Genomic DNA, 17235 nt, shown 5'->3' with positions numbered 1-17235 from the left:
AGACGGGGGTTTCACCGTTTTAGCCAGGATGGTCTCGATCTCCTGACCTCGTGATCCACCCGCCTCGGCCTCCCAAAGTGCTGGGATTACAGGCGTGAGCCACCACGCCCGGCCTGGACTCTTTTTTTAATTGTTTTTTGAGACGGAGTCTCGCTCTGTCTCACAGGCTGGAGTGCAGTGGCGCGATCTCAGCTCACTGCAAGCTCCGCCTCCCGGGTTCACGCCATTCTCCTGCCTCAGCCTCCCGAGTAGCTGGGACTACAGGTGCCCGCCACTACGCCTGGCTAGTTTTTGTATTTTGTTTAGTAGAGACGGGGTTACAAACTGGACTCTTAAAAGTGACTTCTCCACAGCATATCATTTGAATTATTACCATTGCCTGGTACAGTGTTTTTAAAAAGAAGTGTTTTAAAAGCATCGTTACAATATTGTGTTCCTGATTTTTTTTTTTTTTTGAAACAGGGTCTAATTTTGTCACCCAGGCTGGAGTGCAGTGGTGTGATCTAGGCTCAATGTAGCCTTGATCTCCTGGACTCAAGCAATACTCCTGCTTCAGCCCCGCAGGTAGCTGGTACCACAGGCGCACACCACCATGCCCAGCGAATATTTTAATTTTTGGTAGAGATAGGGGTTTCACTATGTTGCCCAAGCTGGTCTCGAACTCCCGGGCTCAAGAGATCTGCCTGCCTCAGCCTCCCAAAGTGCTAGGATTATAGGGGTGAGCCACCATGCCTGGCCAATTCCTGATAATTTAAGTAAACCAAACTATAAATAAATGATATGTTCCTAAAAACAATCTTAGTTTATACTATCAGTGGCCGTTGGCTTTAGGAGCAGTCCAATACCTTGATTTAGATTTTGAACTAGAACTAGACTGTGATGTTGACTGACATTTGGATCTAAATAGTTCTTTTTTCTTTGATTCCTTTTCATATCTTGAGCCAGGATTATTTAATATGTTTGGAATCTGATTTATTTATTCATTTTTACTTACTTTTTGAGACAGGGTCTTGCTTTGTCAGCCAGGCTGGAATGTAGTGGCACAATCGAGGCTCACTGCAGCCTCCACCTCCCAGGCTCAACCAATCCTCCCACTTCAGCCTCTCAAGTAGCTGGGACTACAGGCATGCACTGCCATGCCTGGCTAATTTTTTTTTTTTTTTTTTTTTGTAGAGACGGTGTTTTGCCACGTTGCCCAGACTGATCTCAAACTCCTGAGCTCAAGTGACCCTCCAGCCTCAGCCCCCCAAACTCCTGGGATTAAAGGTGTGCGTCACTGCACCCAGCCTGGAATCTGTTTTAGAGGTGCCTCTAGTTTTGGTGTGGGATGCAGACCCAGAATGTGATTTAGCCTTCATCCAAAAAAGATGGATTTTGGTGTTTGAATCCACCATTGTCAGAATGGCTTCTGCTACTCTGTGGTTTTCCAGTTGGTTGATTTCTAGGACTGTAAGATCTTCTATAATTGTAATCAAAAGACTGACTTCTGGATCTCCTTTAATAACTTTGGCTTCTAGAATCTCTGTATCTGTCATAACCATCATGGCGTGAAGAACTGTACACATTCCTCTGTTCCTTAGCTTTCATCTGATTTGGTGTCTTCTGATTCCCCTGTGTAAACTGTATTTCAACCTGATGTCCACAAATCTATTTCCTGTCCAAATTATGCAAAGCATCTTCAGCATCACGAACATCCTCAAATTGAACATAAGCAAATCCTCCTGGACGGCAGGTGTGGAAATCAAGTGGAACATAAACATCTCCTGTAGGACCATCATGACCAAATTTATCCTGTCCATCTGCAGACCTGGTGTCATTGGCCACGTTCCTGATGGACAGAGACATGTTTTGGAGGATTGTGCAGGTAGTGGGACATGACGATGGCGTGATTCCAGGCCGGAGGCCCTAACAGACCAGGCAAACTGTCCACAGCTCTGCTGTTAGAAATTTGTATTGCCAACAAGTTCCTAGGTGACGATGATGCTGATGGTCTGGGTACCACTGGTCTATAGAAATGACCACAGCCTGAATGAAGACAAGCTGAAGGCAGTGAGGCCACCTCTGCCCTTGTCAACCTTGCTCACAGGTGGAGAAAAGACTGTCACCTGAAGACTGATGATCTCTCCCCACAGCCTGCCACATGCCTGAAATTCACCCTCAGCGCTGGACTCCTTTGGACTCCTTAGCCTTAAAGTTGGCTTTGCAACTGCCTCTAGAAACTAGAAGCAGTGTTAGTGAGAGGCGAGCAGGGATGCAGAGCGCAGGGATGCGGAGGAGGAGGGGTTTGTGATCCCACCTACCAGCCTCACTGCTGAGGGCACAGGCTTGGAAACCTCAGGCTCTGATGTCAGAGATAGCTGAACTGGTTTCCCTGTGCAGCCGCTAGCTAGCTTTTGACCTCAAATCTCAAGGAAAAAGACCTTATTATTTCTAATTCTCTTCCTGCCTTCTAAGATGGGTGGGTCTTGGTAGCTGCAGGCTCTTGTCTGCCGGACTCAGTGTGGGTCGTGGGCCTGTAAGCATGGAGGAGCTGGTAGCGGGGGCTGGGGAGTGGGAGGCTGCTGTGGAAAGGAAGAAGGAGGAAGCTGGGGCCAGTGAGAAAGCACTGGGGAGACCTAAGAGAAGGAAGCTGTGAGCTATTGGGGGTGCAGCCCACCCTGTTCCTCTGGCCCTGCATGTTGCCATCATCTTCTATGGAGCAGGTCCCGGGAGGCTGAGTCCATATCCTGGTGGGTGTGAGGAAGGCCTGGTGCAGGACACGTGCCTGGTAGGGCAAAGTTGCCAAGTAGATATTAGGACCTTCTCCGTTCCTCTCTGCTCCAGGACTCCTTTCACCTCACACATCCATTTTTCTTTCTTTATTTTTTTGAGATGGAGTCTCGCTCTGTTGCTCAGGCTGGAGTGCAGTGGTGCGATCTTGGCTCATTGTAACTTCCACCTTCTGGGTTCACCTGATTCTTCGGCCTCAGTCTCCTGAGTAGCTTGGATTACGGGAGTGAGCCACCATGCCTGGCTAATTTTTGTATTTTTTAGTAGAGACGGGGGTTTCAGCATGTTGGCCAGGCTAGTCTCGAACTCCTGACTTCAAGTGATCCACCTGCCTTGGCCTCCCAAAATGCTGGGATTACAGGCATGAACCACCATACTTGGCTTCTTTATTTTTTAAATATGCATTTTTATAAGGGATTCCTGAAAACCAGAAGCAGTGACACACCAAGGGATGTGACTTTAATCGCAGGATTTCCTGGACAGCACAGGCCAGGAGAGAGTCAGTGTCCTTCAGATTGGGCCAAGTCATATCCATGCATCCAGGCTGCTCGCTTCTGCAGAAAGGCCTACTGTGATACCAGGTTTCTGGACCTGCCCATGCTGGCACTGGAATTCCAGCCTCCAGCATGCAGCCTGCAGGGAGAAGGGAGCAAGCTCTATGCAGCTCCACAAAGTTCCAGTGTGGCCTGTCTGCGCCTGGTGCTACTGGCTGGGGCTGACATGGGGGAGCCTCTGAGCTCCCTCCTTTTTCAGCATGGCTCATGCACCCATTTGCCTTTGGGGTAATTCTGGAGCCTCCTTTACCTGCATGAGTTAGTGCCTAAAAAAGGCCGGTGAGAACTGTGTGGAGACAACAGGCCTCAGAGGGTCCAATCCTCATCCCATCCCTGGCCACCTGGGTGACCTTGAGCAAGTTCCTCAATGTTACGGGCCCCAGTCCCTTGCTCTGTAAAATAGAGTGATGAGGGTGCTGACTGCAGATGGCCATGAGGGTGAAGTGAATGTGTGTGAAGAGAAAGGCCCAGTGGATGCTCCCTTGCATCCTTACTATAGGCTCATCCAATTGGACTAAATTCTAAAAAACCCTGTGGGTTATGTCACTGAGCTAAGCTCAGGGAATCTTATGGTGGGATTTCTGGGGTACCTGAAGGTTAATTCATTCCTTTATCCATGCGACAAATGTATACGGAGTGCTGACGGCATGTCAGACGATAAGCTAGTAAATAGCTAAGAACAAAAGCTTCTCTGGGAGGACTATTCACGCAGTAGGGCCTTGAGGCTCTGGCAGACCTCCCTGGAGACTAAGCTGCTGGGCAGGTGAGAATGGGGCAGGCAGTGGGCATTGCCAATGGATGGAAGCCCTTTTCCATACCAGGCAAAGTGGCAGAAGACCACGGAGGAACTGCCAGGCTGAAGGGCCCTCAGTGAGACCTTGGGGAGTCTGAGGCTGCAGGGAGTAGCCAGCAGCCTTTTTGGGCCATGAGTGCTCGGCCAGCTCTTTATCTGGATGGGAGGATGGGAGGAGGCTGGGCTCTGCAGGAGCTACTCTCTGCACATCTGCCCTCCCGGAGTCGTCCCAGTGCACTGCAAGCTTTGGAGGTCAGGGCTTTGGAGTCAGACCTGGATGCAGACCCTCCTCCTCTACTCTGCCTTGGGAAAGTCATTTTAACTTCTGGGCCTTAGTTTCTCCATGTGTGAAATGGTGATGATAATTGCCTCTTCTTATTTACTCTGCCCAGGAGAACCAAATGAGATAGTAAGAGCAAGTGCTTTCAAGATGATAGCACCTTATGCCCAGTGTCTACCATGTGGCAGTCTATAGCAACAACCTCCTCCTCGAATGGTTTTTATATTTTAAAACAGAAACAGAATCTCTCACATGTAACAGAAACATGGAACAAGGACCTTTCAGCCTCTTTATGGCGAGGCAAGGATCTTACCAGACCGATGGGGGAGTTGGAGGAAAGGAGCCGAATATTGGAGCAGCTGAGCTGCAGCGTGTGGGAACATCTGGCTTACCCTTAGATGGACAGTGGGTCTGAATGGCTCCAGTGGGTGCCCCAAATGCAGTGGCTGCACAGATGGGTCAGTGGGCAGCTGCTGCCTTGTAGATGTGCTCAAGCTACAGCTTCAAGACAGCAGTGGCCACACTGCAGATGGTGATGACCTGTCTGCACTCCCCGCCTCCTGCTTAGGGTGCTCAGTGGCTTCCTGTTCACTCAGTTTTCTCACCCAATCTTTTCAATAGAACTTTTGCCCACAAAGCACAGCCAATGACCAAGGACACCTTAGAGCAAGGACTAGTAAACCACAGCCTTTGCACCAATGCGCCCCACTGCCTGTTTGTGTACAGCCTATGAACTAAGAATGATTTTTCCGTTTTTAAATGGTTGAAAAAAACTCAGTAGAAGAATATTTTGTGATACGTGGAAATCATATGACACTCAGACGTCAGTGTCCATAAATAATGTTTTGTTCACTTGTATGGTTTATGGCTGCTTTTGTGCTACAAAGGCAGGTTGCATACTTGCGACAGACTGTATGGCCTGCAAAACCTAAAATATTATCTGGTCCTTTGCAGAAAAGGTTGGCTGATCCCTGACTTAAAGATACCTTTCTTCTAGGAGGAGTTGCAATTTAATTCACATTCATCCCTTAAGCAAAACAGATGAAGCTCTAATGGTGGAATTTCAGGCGTGTATCTATGACAAGTTGACCTTCTAGGGGGAAGTATGAGGAATATTAGAGCCAAGTAACAGAGGCAGCAGGATGTAAAATAGAAATTTTACTAGGCAATAGGAATCCTGGTTTCTAATTCCACCTTCAACTAATGAATAATTATGTGATTTTGAGTAAAAAGGCTTTTCATGTCCCAGCCACTTTCCTTACCCAGGATCTCCTCTCCTGCCCTTAAAAAGGAAGACAATAGCTGTGAAATGCTTTGAGACCTAAAAAAAGTCATTCAAATCAAAGATTAGGAGGGAAAAAAAAGATTAGGCAATTCTAGAACATTTTGATAAGGTGATATCTGATATTTCTTCCCTTTTTTGATATCCAAAATATCTGGTATTTCTTCCTGCCTTTTTTTTTTTTTTTTTTTTTTAAATTTTTTGGGATAGGGTCTTGCTTTGTCACCCAGGCTGGAGTGCAGTGTCACGAACATGGCTTACTCCAGCCTCTACCTCCCAGGCTCAAGCAATCGTCTTGCTTCAGCCCTCCAACTAGCTGAGACTATAGGCATGTGCCACCACGTCTGGCTAATTTTTGTATTTTTTGTAGAGTTGGTGTTTGCCATGTTGCCCAGGCTGGTCTCAAACACCTGGGCTCAAGCCATCCGCCTGCCTCAGCCTCCCAAACTGTTGGGATCACAGGTGTGGGCCACCACGCCTGGCCTTTCTTCCTTTCAAAGAAGGGAAACAAAATGTCTATAGGTGTAGTGACCCTATGCTCCTCAAAACCCTTAGCTTGACAGCAAGTCTATTATAGACCCTTGACATTTGTGCAACTGACATGCAGTCATTCCCAAGCCACCCAGAAGGTCCCTGACCTATATATTTGTTATTTTGCCTAGGCACAAATCTGAGTTACTCAGCCACTACTAAGTGAACCTAGTGGATGCAGTGGATGCAGACATCCCAGGACAGCTGGCTGTTCTTTCCTGGTTATGACAGACATAGTAACTAATAAAATGATTTAAAACATTCTTTGTAAATAAACGCTCTGTATTCATGACACTGGCCCTCTCAACTGTCTAAGGAAGGACTCTCCATGAGTGATGTGTTTTACATTAAAAGTATTTATTTGCAATCGGGACTCTAGCCTGTGTTGGCCATTTCTAGAAGCTGTCGAACATATCTTTAAATACCGCGCCCAGAAGTGGCTTCCTTTCATGGCAGTCTCAGTTTCTGGTTCCTAGAAATTGCTGATTCCAACAGCACCCGATGACCACAAGTCATCTGAGGGGACCTGTGGCCAAGAATGGATGACAACCACAATTTATTCGGACACCAAAGCAAGTTGCAGCCTGAATTGCAACCACACCTTGCAATAGCCCCAACACATGCAACAGAAACAGAATTTGCACTTGGTATGTTTATTTCCATTGCTCTTCAAAATGCAAACCCACACTAAAGCCCATGCCAAAGACAGTTGGAACAAATTGCATCACCTGGATTTTGGGGTTTGTAATAGCTAGCCTATGTTGGTGTGCAAATTGGCCAGTTGTATGCTATTTTAAACCCTTCCTGCTCCCTTTCCCATTTTGTGCCAAGGGCACACAAAGCTGCCCAGAAGGAAGGAATTCAATCAGCATCAGAAGAATGCATTGAAGTCCTGTTTCCTAAACCCCAGGGGAGAGCTGAGTGGGAGGGAAGGACCCAGCTAGCTGAGGACAGAGTCCTTTTTATGTGTCTGTTTCCCCAAGCCGAATGCTGGGCCCAGCTGACAAATGTTAGTGGGAGGGAACAATGGAGGAGGGAGGCTGGATGGCAGTGAGAGGCCTGGGAAGGGCCTGGGGATGAGGAGGGGGTGGAAGCACTTCCTGAGGATCCATCCAGGCCCAGAGTTTTCAGCTGCCACCTCCAGAGCTCCGCCTGCCTGCTTGGCCAGGTCCAGTTGGCCCTGGCAGAAAGTCATCACCCTGTCCTTGCCAGCACTCCATCCCTGGCTATAAGTCTTATCTGGTCAAGCTGCTCTCTGTATTGGACTCTCCAGCCAAGTATCTGGACTGCTGGGCTGATAGTCACCTTTTTTTCTATGATGTTTCTCCCTGGTCAGTCTCAGAATTAATACATTTTTCCTCTGCTAGTTCCCTCTCCTCTTCTGAAATAGCATGGAGGTTCTGTCCACTCTAAACTCACCCAGCGTTTGGGCTTGGCTGGGCCAGATGCCCTGCATGCTGATACCTTCATGTGGTCAGCCCACGCCCTGGGTTATTTGCCAACCTGCCTCCCAGTTTTGCACAGTGCCATACCTCAGGTGCCCTCTCATGCCAGCTAGTCAGAATAGAGTGTCCTCCTATAGGACCCAGGGATAGGTTAGGGGTTGAAGTCCCTCACAAGGCCTCTAGGGTGTCAAGGCACAGGGCATCTCATGGAAGCACTGGTGTGGGATCAAGTCCACCCTAAAAAAAGTCCTATGCTGTATTGTACCTGCTAAGGGGCAAGGCTGGCCCCCCAGATAATAGGTATCATAGGTAAGCCCCTAGCACAGTGCCACCTCCATGTTCTAGGTGCTCAGTAATGTAGACTAACAAATACTTGAGTGGCCAGGGCAGGCTGATTACTATGAACAACACAGAAGAGACAGGTGCTTTTTTATGAATGAAATATTTCACACCCAGCGGACTTTGTTTTACCATTGTTAATACAAACTGTGAATTTAGAGTTTTTTCGTTTTTTTTTTGAGATGGAGTCTTGCTCTGTCTTCCAGGCTGGAATGCAGTGGCACGATCTCGGCTCACTGCAACCTCTGCCTCCTGGGTTCAAGCAAGTCTCCTGCCTCAGCCTCCGGAGTAGCTGGGATTACAGGTGTGCACCTCCATGACCAGCTAATTTTTGTGTTTTTTAATAAAGACAGGGTTTCACCATGTTGGCCAGGCTGGTCTTGAACATCCTGACCTCAAGTGATCCACCCGCCTCGGCTTCCCAAAGTTGGGATTACAGGCGTGAGCCACCACCCGGCCATTTTTTTTTTTTGAGATGGAGTCTTGCTCTGTCACCCAGGCTGCAGTTACTCACTGCGAACTCCGCCTTTCGGTTTCAGGCTATTCTCATGCCTCAGCCTCCCTAGTAGCTGGGACTACAGGCATGCACCACCACACCTGGCTAATTTTTTTTTTTTTTTTTTTGTATTTTTTAGTAGTGATGGGTTCCACCATGTTGGCCAGGCTGGTCTTGAACTCCTGGCCTGAAGTGATCCATCCACCTCGGCCTCCCAAAGTGCTGGGATTATAGGCGTGAGCCACCGCACCTGGCCAATTTAGAGAGCTTTAAATGCTGAAAGCATTCTGTGAAGAGGTGGGTTCCGGGTTGGAACCTGGAGGTTGTTCAAACCAAATGGGCCCGTGTGGGCTCAGCCTCCCCAGTTGTTATTCTGGCATCAGGGCCTCCTGGTTCCCAGTTCTGGCAGCCCTGCTCAGCCCCCTTCCCCTCATCTGTAAAATCAGGTAGCTGTCCAACTTCATAGGATTGGCAGAAGAGTCAAATATAATATATGGAATTCTTTCTGGAATGAAATAAAAAGACAGAGAGGCATCTAAGTGGGAGCAACAGAAGCCCGCAGGTCTGAGGACTGGGGAGGCGGAGAAGATTCTCGCCCTGCGTTGGGCCTCGGGATCCCTGCTGTACCTTCAGGGTTTTCCTCCATCTGTGTCTTTTTTCCTGGTCAAAACAGACTGTTATTTAAGCACTGAGCTTTTTGTTCCTCTTTCATTTATGTCTCCAGAGGCAACTGCAACTATGTAGCCTATGAAGCCCCTGAAAAACCTGAGCCCACACCCAGGCACTGATTCAAATGAAAAAGCAGTATCCAAAAGCCCAAGGAAAGCCCAAGGAAAATGGTCCATTGCAAAGCTGGACAATTTCCTCTCCTGTCACGTCTTCACAGCTTTGTAGACTGTGAGAGCATGCCTTGTTCTTAAAGAGCTTACCTGCCTCAAACTAAAGCAAAACCTCCAGGAGCTATGTGATATATGTAATAAACATCTTGTGCATTGATTTTACTCCTGAAAATGTGTGTGGTGAGTTAACTGAAGACAGTTTAATATTAAATACGGATTTTGTTAGGAAAATGCGAATTTATTGATTAAGATAAAACACAAGACGTCAAACAAATTTCAGGCTTGCAGCCTAAAGCAGTGGTTCACAACCCTGGCTTTGGAGGGCTGAACACCCCGCTCCCACACAGCCCTGCCTCAGCCCACCCACTAATTCAGGATCTTAGAGGGGCGGTGTCCAGCATCAGCACCTCTAAAAGGCTCCCAGGTGACACTAAGGTTCAGGTGGGATTAAGCAGCACTGCCTCAAGGCTGTGTTTGCCCTTGAAACCCAGGTAGGAGGTGGACAGGTGAGCACACTCCCTCAGCACTGGTTTCTGGGGTCCCTTTGTAGATGAGATAAAGTGCCTTCTTCAAGATCTGAGTGATATAGTGACAAATCCATTGTGGAGCTTTGCTGGGTCAAACCAGTGTGACATCAAAGCCCTACAGAGGTCCACTGGGGTTAGCTCCAAGTGGTCTTAGCGCTGCCCTTAGCACACCCTTAAAAAGTGGATCCAGATCTGGCAAAGAAGACCAAGGACTCATACTTAGGTGTCTTTCTACGTTGTTACTGGAAGAGCAAACTAAGGATGTCCCTCTAAGCCCTTTCAGGACTTAGCCAAGTCTCAAAGCCCCGTGAGACAGCATCCCAACCACCCTTTGTGAGGCCTGAAGGTGATGGTTCTGAAGTCCTCTGGTTCCTTCCTGGAACAACGGTCAAATGGGAAAACCACAGGAAAATGAGACTTCCTAGAAAGGTGCAGGCATCCCAAGTTTTCAAATAAAATCTTACTTGAAGCCTAAGAAAATGGATTCAGGCAGCTGAATTCTTGTTTGTTCCATGCACAACCTATCTTTCACCAGATTCTGAGGCAACTTGATGCGGCTGCCAGGAATAGGCAGACTGTCTGAGGTGGGAAGTGCAGCAGGCTCGGGCCTGGGTGACTGTAAAGCAGGTCCTCAGGGCACAGTGGTCTGGCTGCCTGGCAGCAAGATCTCTAGAGAGAACCTGGGAAGTGCAAGAGACAGCTCTGTAAAGGGGTCCTCGGGCTTAGGAACCCTGACTGTGGCATTTCAATTGGAATGTAAGCTGCTCGGTAAGGAAGCAACACACAGCAGGGGTGAAGAACATGCACATCACAATGGCCGAATGCCATTCTTTCGGTCATTGTGTGACCCTGGGCAAGTTCATTCATCTCCGAGATGGGGCTCTTATCTGTAGGAGGGGGTACTACTTCCCTCACAGAGTTTAAGGATTAAGTGTCATTGTATATAAAACATTTAGGAGCATGCTTAACTCAAGTACTCAACCTAGAACTTGCTTGCTCATTAGCCCTGGAATGGCTAATGAGGGTTTGGCTTTCAATGTCAGAAGGCATTTTTGATGGTCACAACTGTGTGTGTGCGCGCATGGTGTGTGTGTGTACTACTGACATCTAGTGGGTGGAGGCCAGGTATGCTGGTAAACACTCCATAGTGCACAGGACAGCCTCCTACCCCCCAACAAATTATTCAGCCCAAAATGTCAATAGTACTAAGGTTGAGTACCTCTGGTCTAAAGGGAGAAGCTGAGGTTAGCCCACCCAGACAAGGGGAGGTGGGTAGGAAACAGGCTTACAAGTGTGGGATCTGGCAGCAACTTTAAAGTCCTGCAGCCATCCCTGGAAGCAGAACCAACCCTCTTCTCAATTGGTACACTTTTAGCAGCTATTAGTCAAGGGTATGTTAGAGACACTGGGATCAGAATGAAGACCCATAGGTCAGTGGACTGATTTAAATAGCTTTTTGGTAAAATGTGAAAAAGTGATAGAAAATGGAGGGCCAGAACAGAAAAGAAGCTAGAGGTTGAAATGTGGTCCAGGTCACTTGAGGTCAGGAGTTTGAGACCAGCCTGGCCAACACGGTGAAACCCCGTCTCTAATAAAAATACAAAAATTAGCCGGGGGTGGTGGCGGCCACCTGTAATTCCAGCTAATCGGGAGGCTGAGGAAGGGGAATCGCTTGAATTCAGGAAGCAGAGGTTGCAGTGAGCCGAGATCATGCCACTGCACTCCAGCCTGGGTGACAGAGCAAGTGAGACTTTGTCTCAAAAAAAAAAAAAAAAAACGCAAAAACAAAAACAAACAAAAAAATGTGGTTCAGGAAGAGGAAAAAATAAAAAGCATCACATAGTAATAAAATATGAGGTCCATCACCCATTCTTGATTTTTCTCTCTAGGACAAGGCAAACTACATACTCAGAACTACAAACACTTAAGTCAATGAATTTGCATTATTCTAGAAAAAGACCAATCCTTCAAAAAGTCAACAAAGTTGTCTGGCTGGGCCACTATCTGCTCATGCTATGGCATCGAAGATGAAACTAAGTAAAAATTCTGACTCCACCATAGCTTTGGCTGATTTTGACATTTCATTTGCTTGGCAGGGCAAGTGCCCATTGAGTCAACAAATAGATTCTGAAACAATTATTTGTGCCTTAACTAGCCCAAGCTCTTCATGGTCATGACAGTCTGAGGATATTAATTACTCCTATCATATTAAAAAGGGCCACTGAAATCTTTTGAATGGCATGCCCAGGAATAAGAGAACCAGAGTTAAATGAAAAATGCTCACATGTGCAAAAAACTGAGGCATTTTCCATGGAATTCTCTTAAAATGCCTTTAGACTTGGGAATTTTTACCTTAAGCCTGTTCCTTATTTTTCACTCTTTACTAATTTTTACCCTTAAGCCTCAGCTTTATTCTCTGCAAAATGGAGATAATACTTCCACCTCTAGGGGTATGGTAAAGATTAAGTATGCACCTGAATTCACTTTGTACTAACCGGGCCACACAACTAAAGGTAGTGCTCTAAACCCCAAAGGCTTCTCACTTTTACTTTACACTGCTCTTCGAGAGCCCTTCAACAGTATTTTTCAGGGTCATGCTGGATTTTTAAAAGAAACAGAACAAGAGGATGCTACCTATGAAAGTAAATTAGGTACTTCACAGCAAGCCTTTCTATGCCTTAGTTTCATACTTAGGTTTCACGCAGTTCTCAGAGGCAATTATTTTCATTTTACAGATAAGGAAAATGAGATGCAAAATATTAATCTGCAAAATATGGGATTAAATACCCTCTAACAAAGCCAGAAAATAAGGGAACTTGAAACGGAAGCCCAAGTTGGAGACTAAAATGAAATTCTACAACTCCCATGCCCTGACACCTTTGTAGGGCTAGCCCAGGAGCAGTTTCTAGGTGTAATGACCAGGATTTGGGAAGCATAGGAAATGACTGAAAAATCAGATGTACTCTAAAAGGTGACTAAATTCCCTTCATTGGTCTACTTGGATTTTAAGACCCCAGGGAGAGAGAGCTGTAGAGTCCTGATTCCATCTTTTCTCAGGAAGGGGCGGCAACTAAGGGTGTCTAAGCAGTGGTGATGGTGGAAGGGATGGCAGAAGGATGCTATTCCTGGGGAGAGTTAAAAAGATAACGGCACCATCTAAAGTAATAGGGACATCAAAAAAGCCTGCCTATTAGCAAAGAAAAGGGACCATTTCTGAAATCCTTGACCACAAATACAATCTTCAACATGAGGATGCATTTTTGAAAAAGCACTTGGAATCACCTGCTTAGGAAAACATAAAAGATAGGACTGACTCAAGAGTTCTCACAAGCTTCCAGACATAAGAATAAGATCTTTTCATTGGATTATGTGTGGTTCCAGAAAAACCACTGGGAATAGTCCAAGAAAAGCGGATTTTGTAGTTGGCTTTCTCAAATTCAAATGAGATGGCAGCTCTCAGAATATGAATTCTGAGAACCTTCATTCATGCACTGAAGACACAAACTTAGAAAGATCTGCCTAGCCTCTAGATAACTAGAGCTTCCAGGATTTTTAAAAAAACATCCTAGGTAGGCTGGGCACAGTGGCTCATGCTTGTAATCCTAGCACTCTGGGAGGCCAAGGCTGGAGGATCGCTTGAGGCCAGCCTGGGCAACACAGTCTATCTGTCCAGTATTTCTCTGTTGTTTTAAACGGTCTTTCAGAAAATTTTACTTCAACAATACTAATAATTTTTCAATAGGCATTGCTATTTGTTATCTCTATGATCACATTCTCTTGTCACCTAATAAATCTGGCTAATTTACACATGTTGGGCATTAGCCAAATCTACGAGTTATCAAGTATTCCCTCAATCCTTTTTGAAATTTTAGCTTTCTAGAGACAGGGTCTCCCTGTTACCCAGGCTGCTCTTGAACTCCTGGGCTCAAGTGATCCTCCAGCCTTGGCCTTCCGAAGTGCTGGGATTATAGGCATCAATCAGCCACTGCACCTAGCCCTAGTTTTATCGTTAAGGTATAATGCCTAGCACTTCACCTCTGACTCAAGTAGACTTGAAACCACTACCCATTCATGTCCCTTGTGATACTACTTTGGTAATTTCCCTGAAATTGCAGAAACAGATCATGTCAAAAGTTCCACTCAGTGTTTCTGATATTGAAAATGTCATGAAACAGATATAAAAGCCTTAATGCTTTAATATAGGGGAATATCTACATTTTATTTCCAAATTTTAAGTAATTACACTCAGATTTTCCATTTTGAATATAGGTAAACTATTGCTGACTTATCCAAGATGATTCTAATTTACGAGAACCACCATCTGACTCAGTTTATGGTACAGATCATGTTTGTATCTTTTTGTGCAGCCCTGAAGATGGTGTGACTGACTTGTCCCATCCCCATGCTCCATATTTAAATATGCAGAAAATTATGTATAACACTGCTAGCAGCTTTGGGTAAACTGAAATGTTGCTGGTAGGAGTTGAGCAGACTCATAATCTTGACTCTCATTTACTGCCTCTTCTTAAACTAGCAAGCCTCTTGTTACTAAGCCAGTTCTTTTCAGTTTTTGGTTTAAACTCAGCTGATTACTGTAGTTCCTTCTTAAAACTTCCACATTACAAAAGGAAGGCACTTACGCACATGCTTTCAGAGATTGAAGATTTATCATTTAGAACACATTCAAAGGCAGCAGGAAGTCTATTTTTACAACTCATTTAGTAATCAAGTTACAAATATCCCCATTTTCCCTGAGACTAATGAGGATCTAAACTCACCCCAAGGGCTTAGAAATGTGTGGTTTCTCTTTAGCCATCTTCCCTCCCAATTCCAATCTCTGATCAGTGAACTCCATTTACTATTTAAAATATCTCATCATTTACCCTCCTTATGAAGTTTTCTTGTACTGGTGTACAAACACAATCCTTTAAAATGTAGATAAACGAGTATGGAGGCAGTAGAAAATCTCAATGGCGGGAACATTTCTTTCACAATTCTCAATTATTACTTATAATCAGCTGAAGAAACTTAATAGGAAGAGTTGCTCTGATGTACCCAAGGGGGAAGGTATGCCACTTTAAAGAGAACAGCTATTTTAAATCTTTACTAAATTGAATCTCCTCCTGAGGCTTCTCAATGTCCTTCCCTATATTTCATCAGGGCTCCACTGCCCATAGTTACTTCGATTAGTCACTAAGAGCAAATGGTTAAGTTATGGGATAGCCAGAAGAGAGAATATTACTGCTACCATTAAATTACATTGTAGAAGTATACTGACAAGGAAAAGATGTTCACAGTTTTAGAATGAGAAAAGTAGAAATTTAAGGGATAGAAGGGGCAGGTAGCAGAATGAGAACCAGTGTCTGGTTTTGGGCTACCAGATTCACTGAACAATCTGTAAAAACACATTTAATACCCCTATTTTATACCTGTTTTTTTAAACCTAATTATTCTAGCCTCCATTCTTGCTAAAAGTCTACTTTGCAATGGGATTCTTTTGATAAAGTCTTTTATAGGAAGAATTATAGAACACTACAATAACTTGAGCAGCTAGCCAAACCTAATGTTTTCAGTTTAGCATCCACCTTTCCAGTTGTGAAAATGGAATAATGTAAAGGTCTCCCAATAGGTTTGCCTAATTCTTGGTTATTCACATTGCAGATTATCCAGTGTGGTATGGCTATTTCCTGTAACACAGGCCCACAGATTTCCTGAAGTCTCTCTTCCCCAATACTTCAGTAAGCAAGAAAATTAACACAGGCACACAGGGAAAGGCAGATCCCGACTTAGAACCAGAGTAAGTGCTTATCAGTTTTGCTAACATTACTTCCCGACAAGTTTTGGCTTACTCTGGGACAAGGAAAGCTTCTAAAATAGAGATTATTTTCAAGGCCCCCTGAAAGATTTTGACCTAGCATTAGGTAAAAGTTAATTCATTTCACAAGTTATCCAATCTAAACAGGAATTGTACAAATACTGTAACACAACCGAGTAATTAGACTAATACTTCCGGGGGCTAATCCTAAAGTTGACAAAGTAACTCTGCCCAACAATTCTAGAACGATGATCTTGCCCATCATTGAATCTATGTTTGCAAGTCTACCACAGCCTAAGAATTTGTCCAAAACCCACAGTGAAGTCTTGGAATGGATATGTGATACGTCTAAGTATTAAGAATAAATAGAGGAAAGGCACAGTGGCTTGCGCCTGTAGTCCCAGCACTTTGGGAGGTCAAGGTGGGCGGATCACTTAGCGTCAGGAATTTGAGACCAGCCTGGCCAACATGGTGAAACCCCATCTCTACTAAAAATACAAAAATTATTAGCTGGGCGTGGTGGTGTGTGCCTGTAATCCCAGCTACTCGGGAGGCTGATTTGAACCTGAGGGGCAGAGGTTGCAGTGAGTCGAGATTGAGCTACTGCACTCCAGGCTGGGTGACAGAACGAGACTCCATCTCAAAAAAAAAAAAAAAAAAAAGAATAGAATTTTAGTTTCTTTAAAATTATCTTAGAAATGCCTTTATTCTTGCTTTTTAAAACAATGTCAGCCGGGCGCGGTGGCTCACGCCTGTAATCCCAGCACTTTGGGAGGCCGAGACGGGCGGATCACAAGGTCAGGAGATCGAGACCATCCTGGCTAACACAGTGAAACCCCGTCTCTACTAAAATACAAAAAAAATTAGCCGGGCATGGTGGCGGGCGCCTGTAGTCCCAGCTACTCAGGAGGCTACGGCAGGAGAATGGCGTGAATCCGGGAGACGGAGCTTGCAGTGAGCTGAGATCGCGCCACTGCACTCCAGCCTGGGCAACAGAGCGAGACTCTCAAAAAAAAAAAAAAAAAAAAAAAAAAAAAGTCAATGATTTACTTCAATCTGTATCAAATCAATTTCATAAATGGAGAAATATTTCTGTCAACTTTTCAGAAGGTAGTTTTTCTTGAAAGGTAAACTGGTGCTTTTGTATTAGAAAAGAACTTGTTTTACAGATTTGGTGATAAAAAGACAAAAATCCATAAACAAAGGATGCAAACCAAGTAGAATTTAAGTTGAAATCAGGATTTCAAGTAGCGATGTATAAAAGAAAGTCACTTACTATTCACAATTAGATCACTAGTGGTTTGTGGTCAACTACACAAATATGCAATTAAATCTACAACCAGCCAAATTTCCAATTTACTGTAATGTAACACTCATTTAAAGAAAAAACTAAACTTGGACAGGAACACAAGCGACACACTCAAAACCAAGAGCACACATACACAAAATAACTACAAGAGTGAGCAGAGATAGCTGGTTGGGGAACAGGGAGTCTATAAAAGAAAATTTTCAATTCTGTTAACTAATCTTCTAGTATAAACTGATGATTATATGAAACACACCAA

General features: G+C 45.0%; 1 pseudogene; it reads right to left on the bottom strand.

Annotated features, from left to right (window-relative positions):
• Positions 1-887: 887 nt before the first annotated feature.
• LOC139360012 (serine/arginine-rich splicing factor 10 pseudogene) lies at positions 888-17152 on the bottom strand (annotated as a pseudogene).
• Between the last annotated feature and the right edge of the window lie 83 nt (positions 17153-17235).

The sequence above is a fragment of the Macaca nemestrina genome, chromosome 19 (genome assembly GCF_043159975.1).
Source record: "Macaca nemestrina isolate mMacNem1 chromosome 19, mMacNem.hap1, whole genome shotgun sequence".
NCBI lineage: Eukaryota > Metazoa > Chordata > Mammalia > Primates > Cercopithecidae > Macaca > Macaca nemestrina.
Note: the sequence above shows the minus strand (reverse complement) of the source record. Positions and strands in the feature narration are given on the sequence as shown.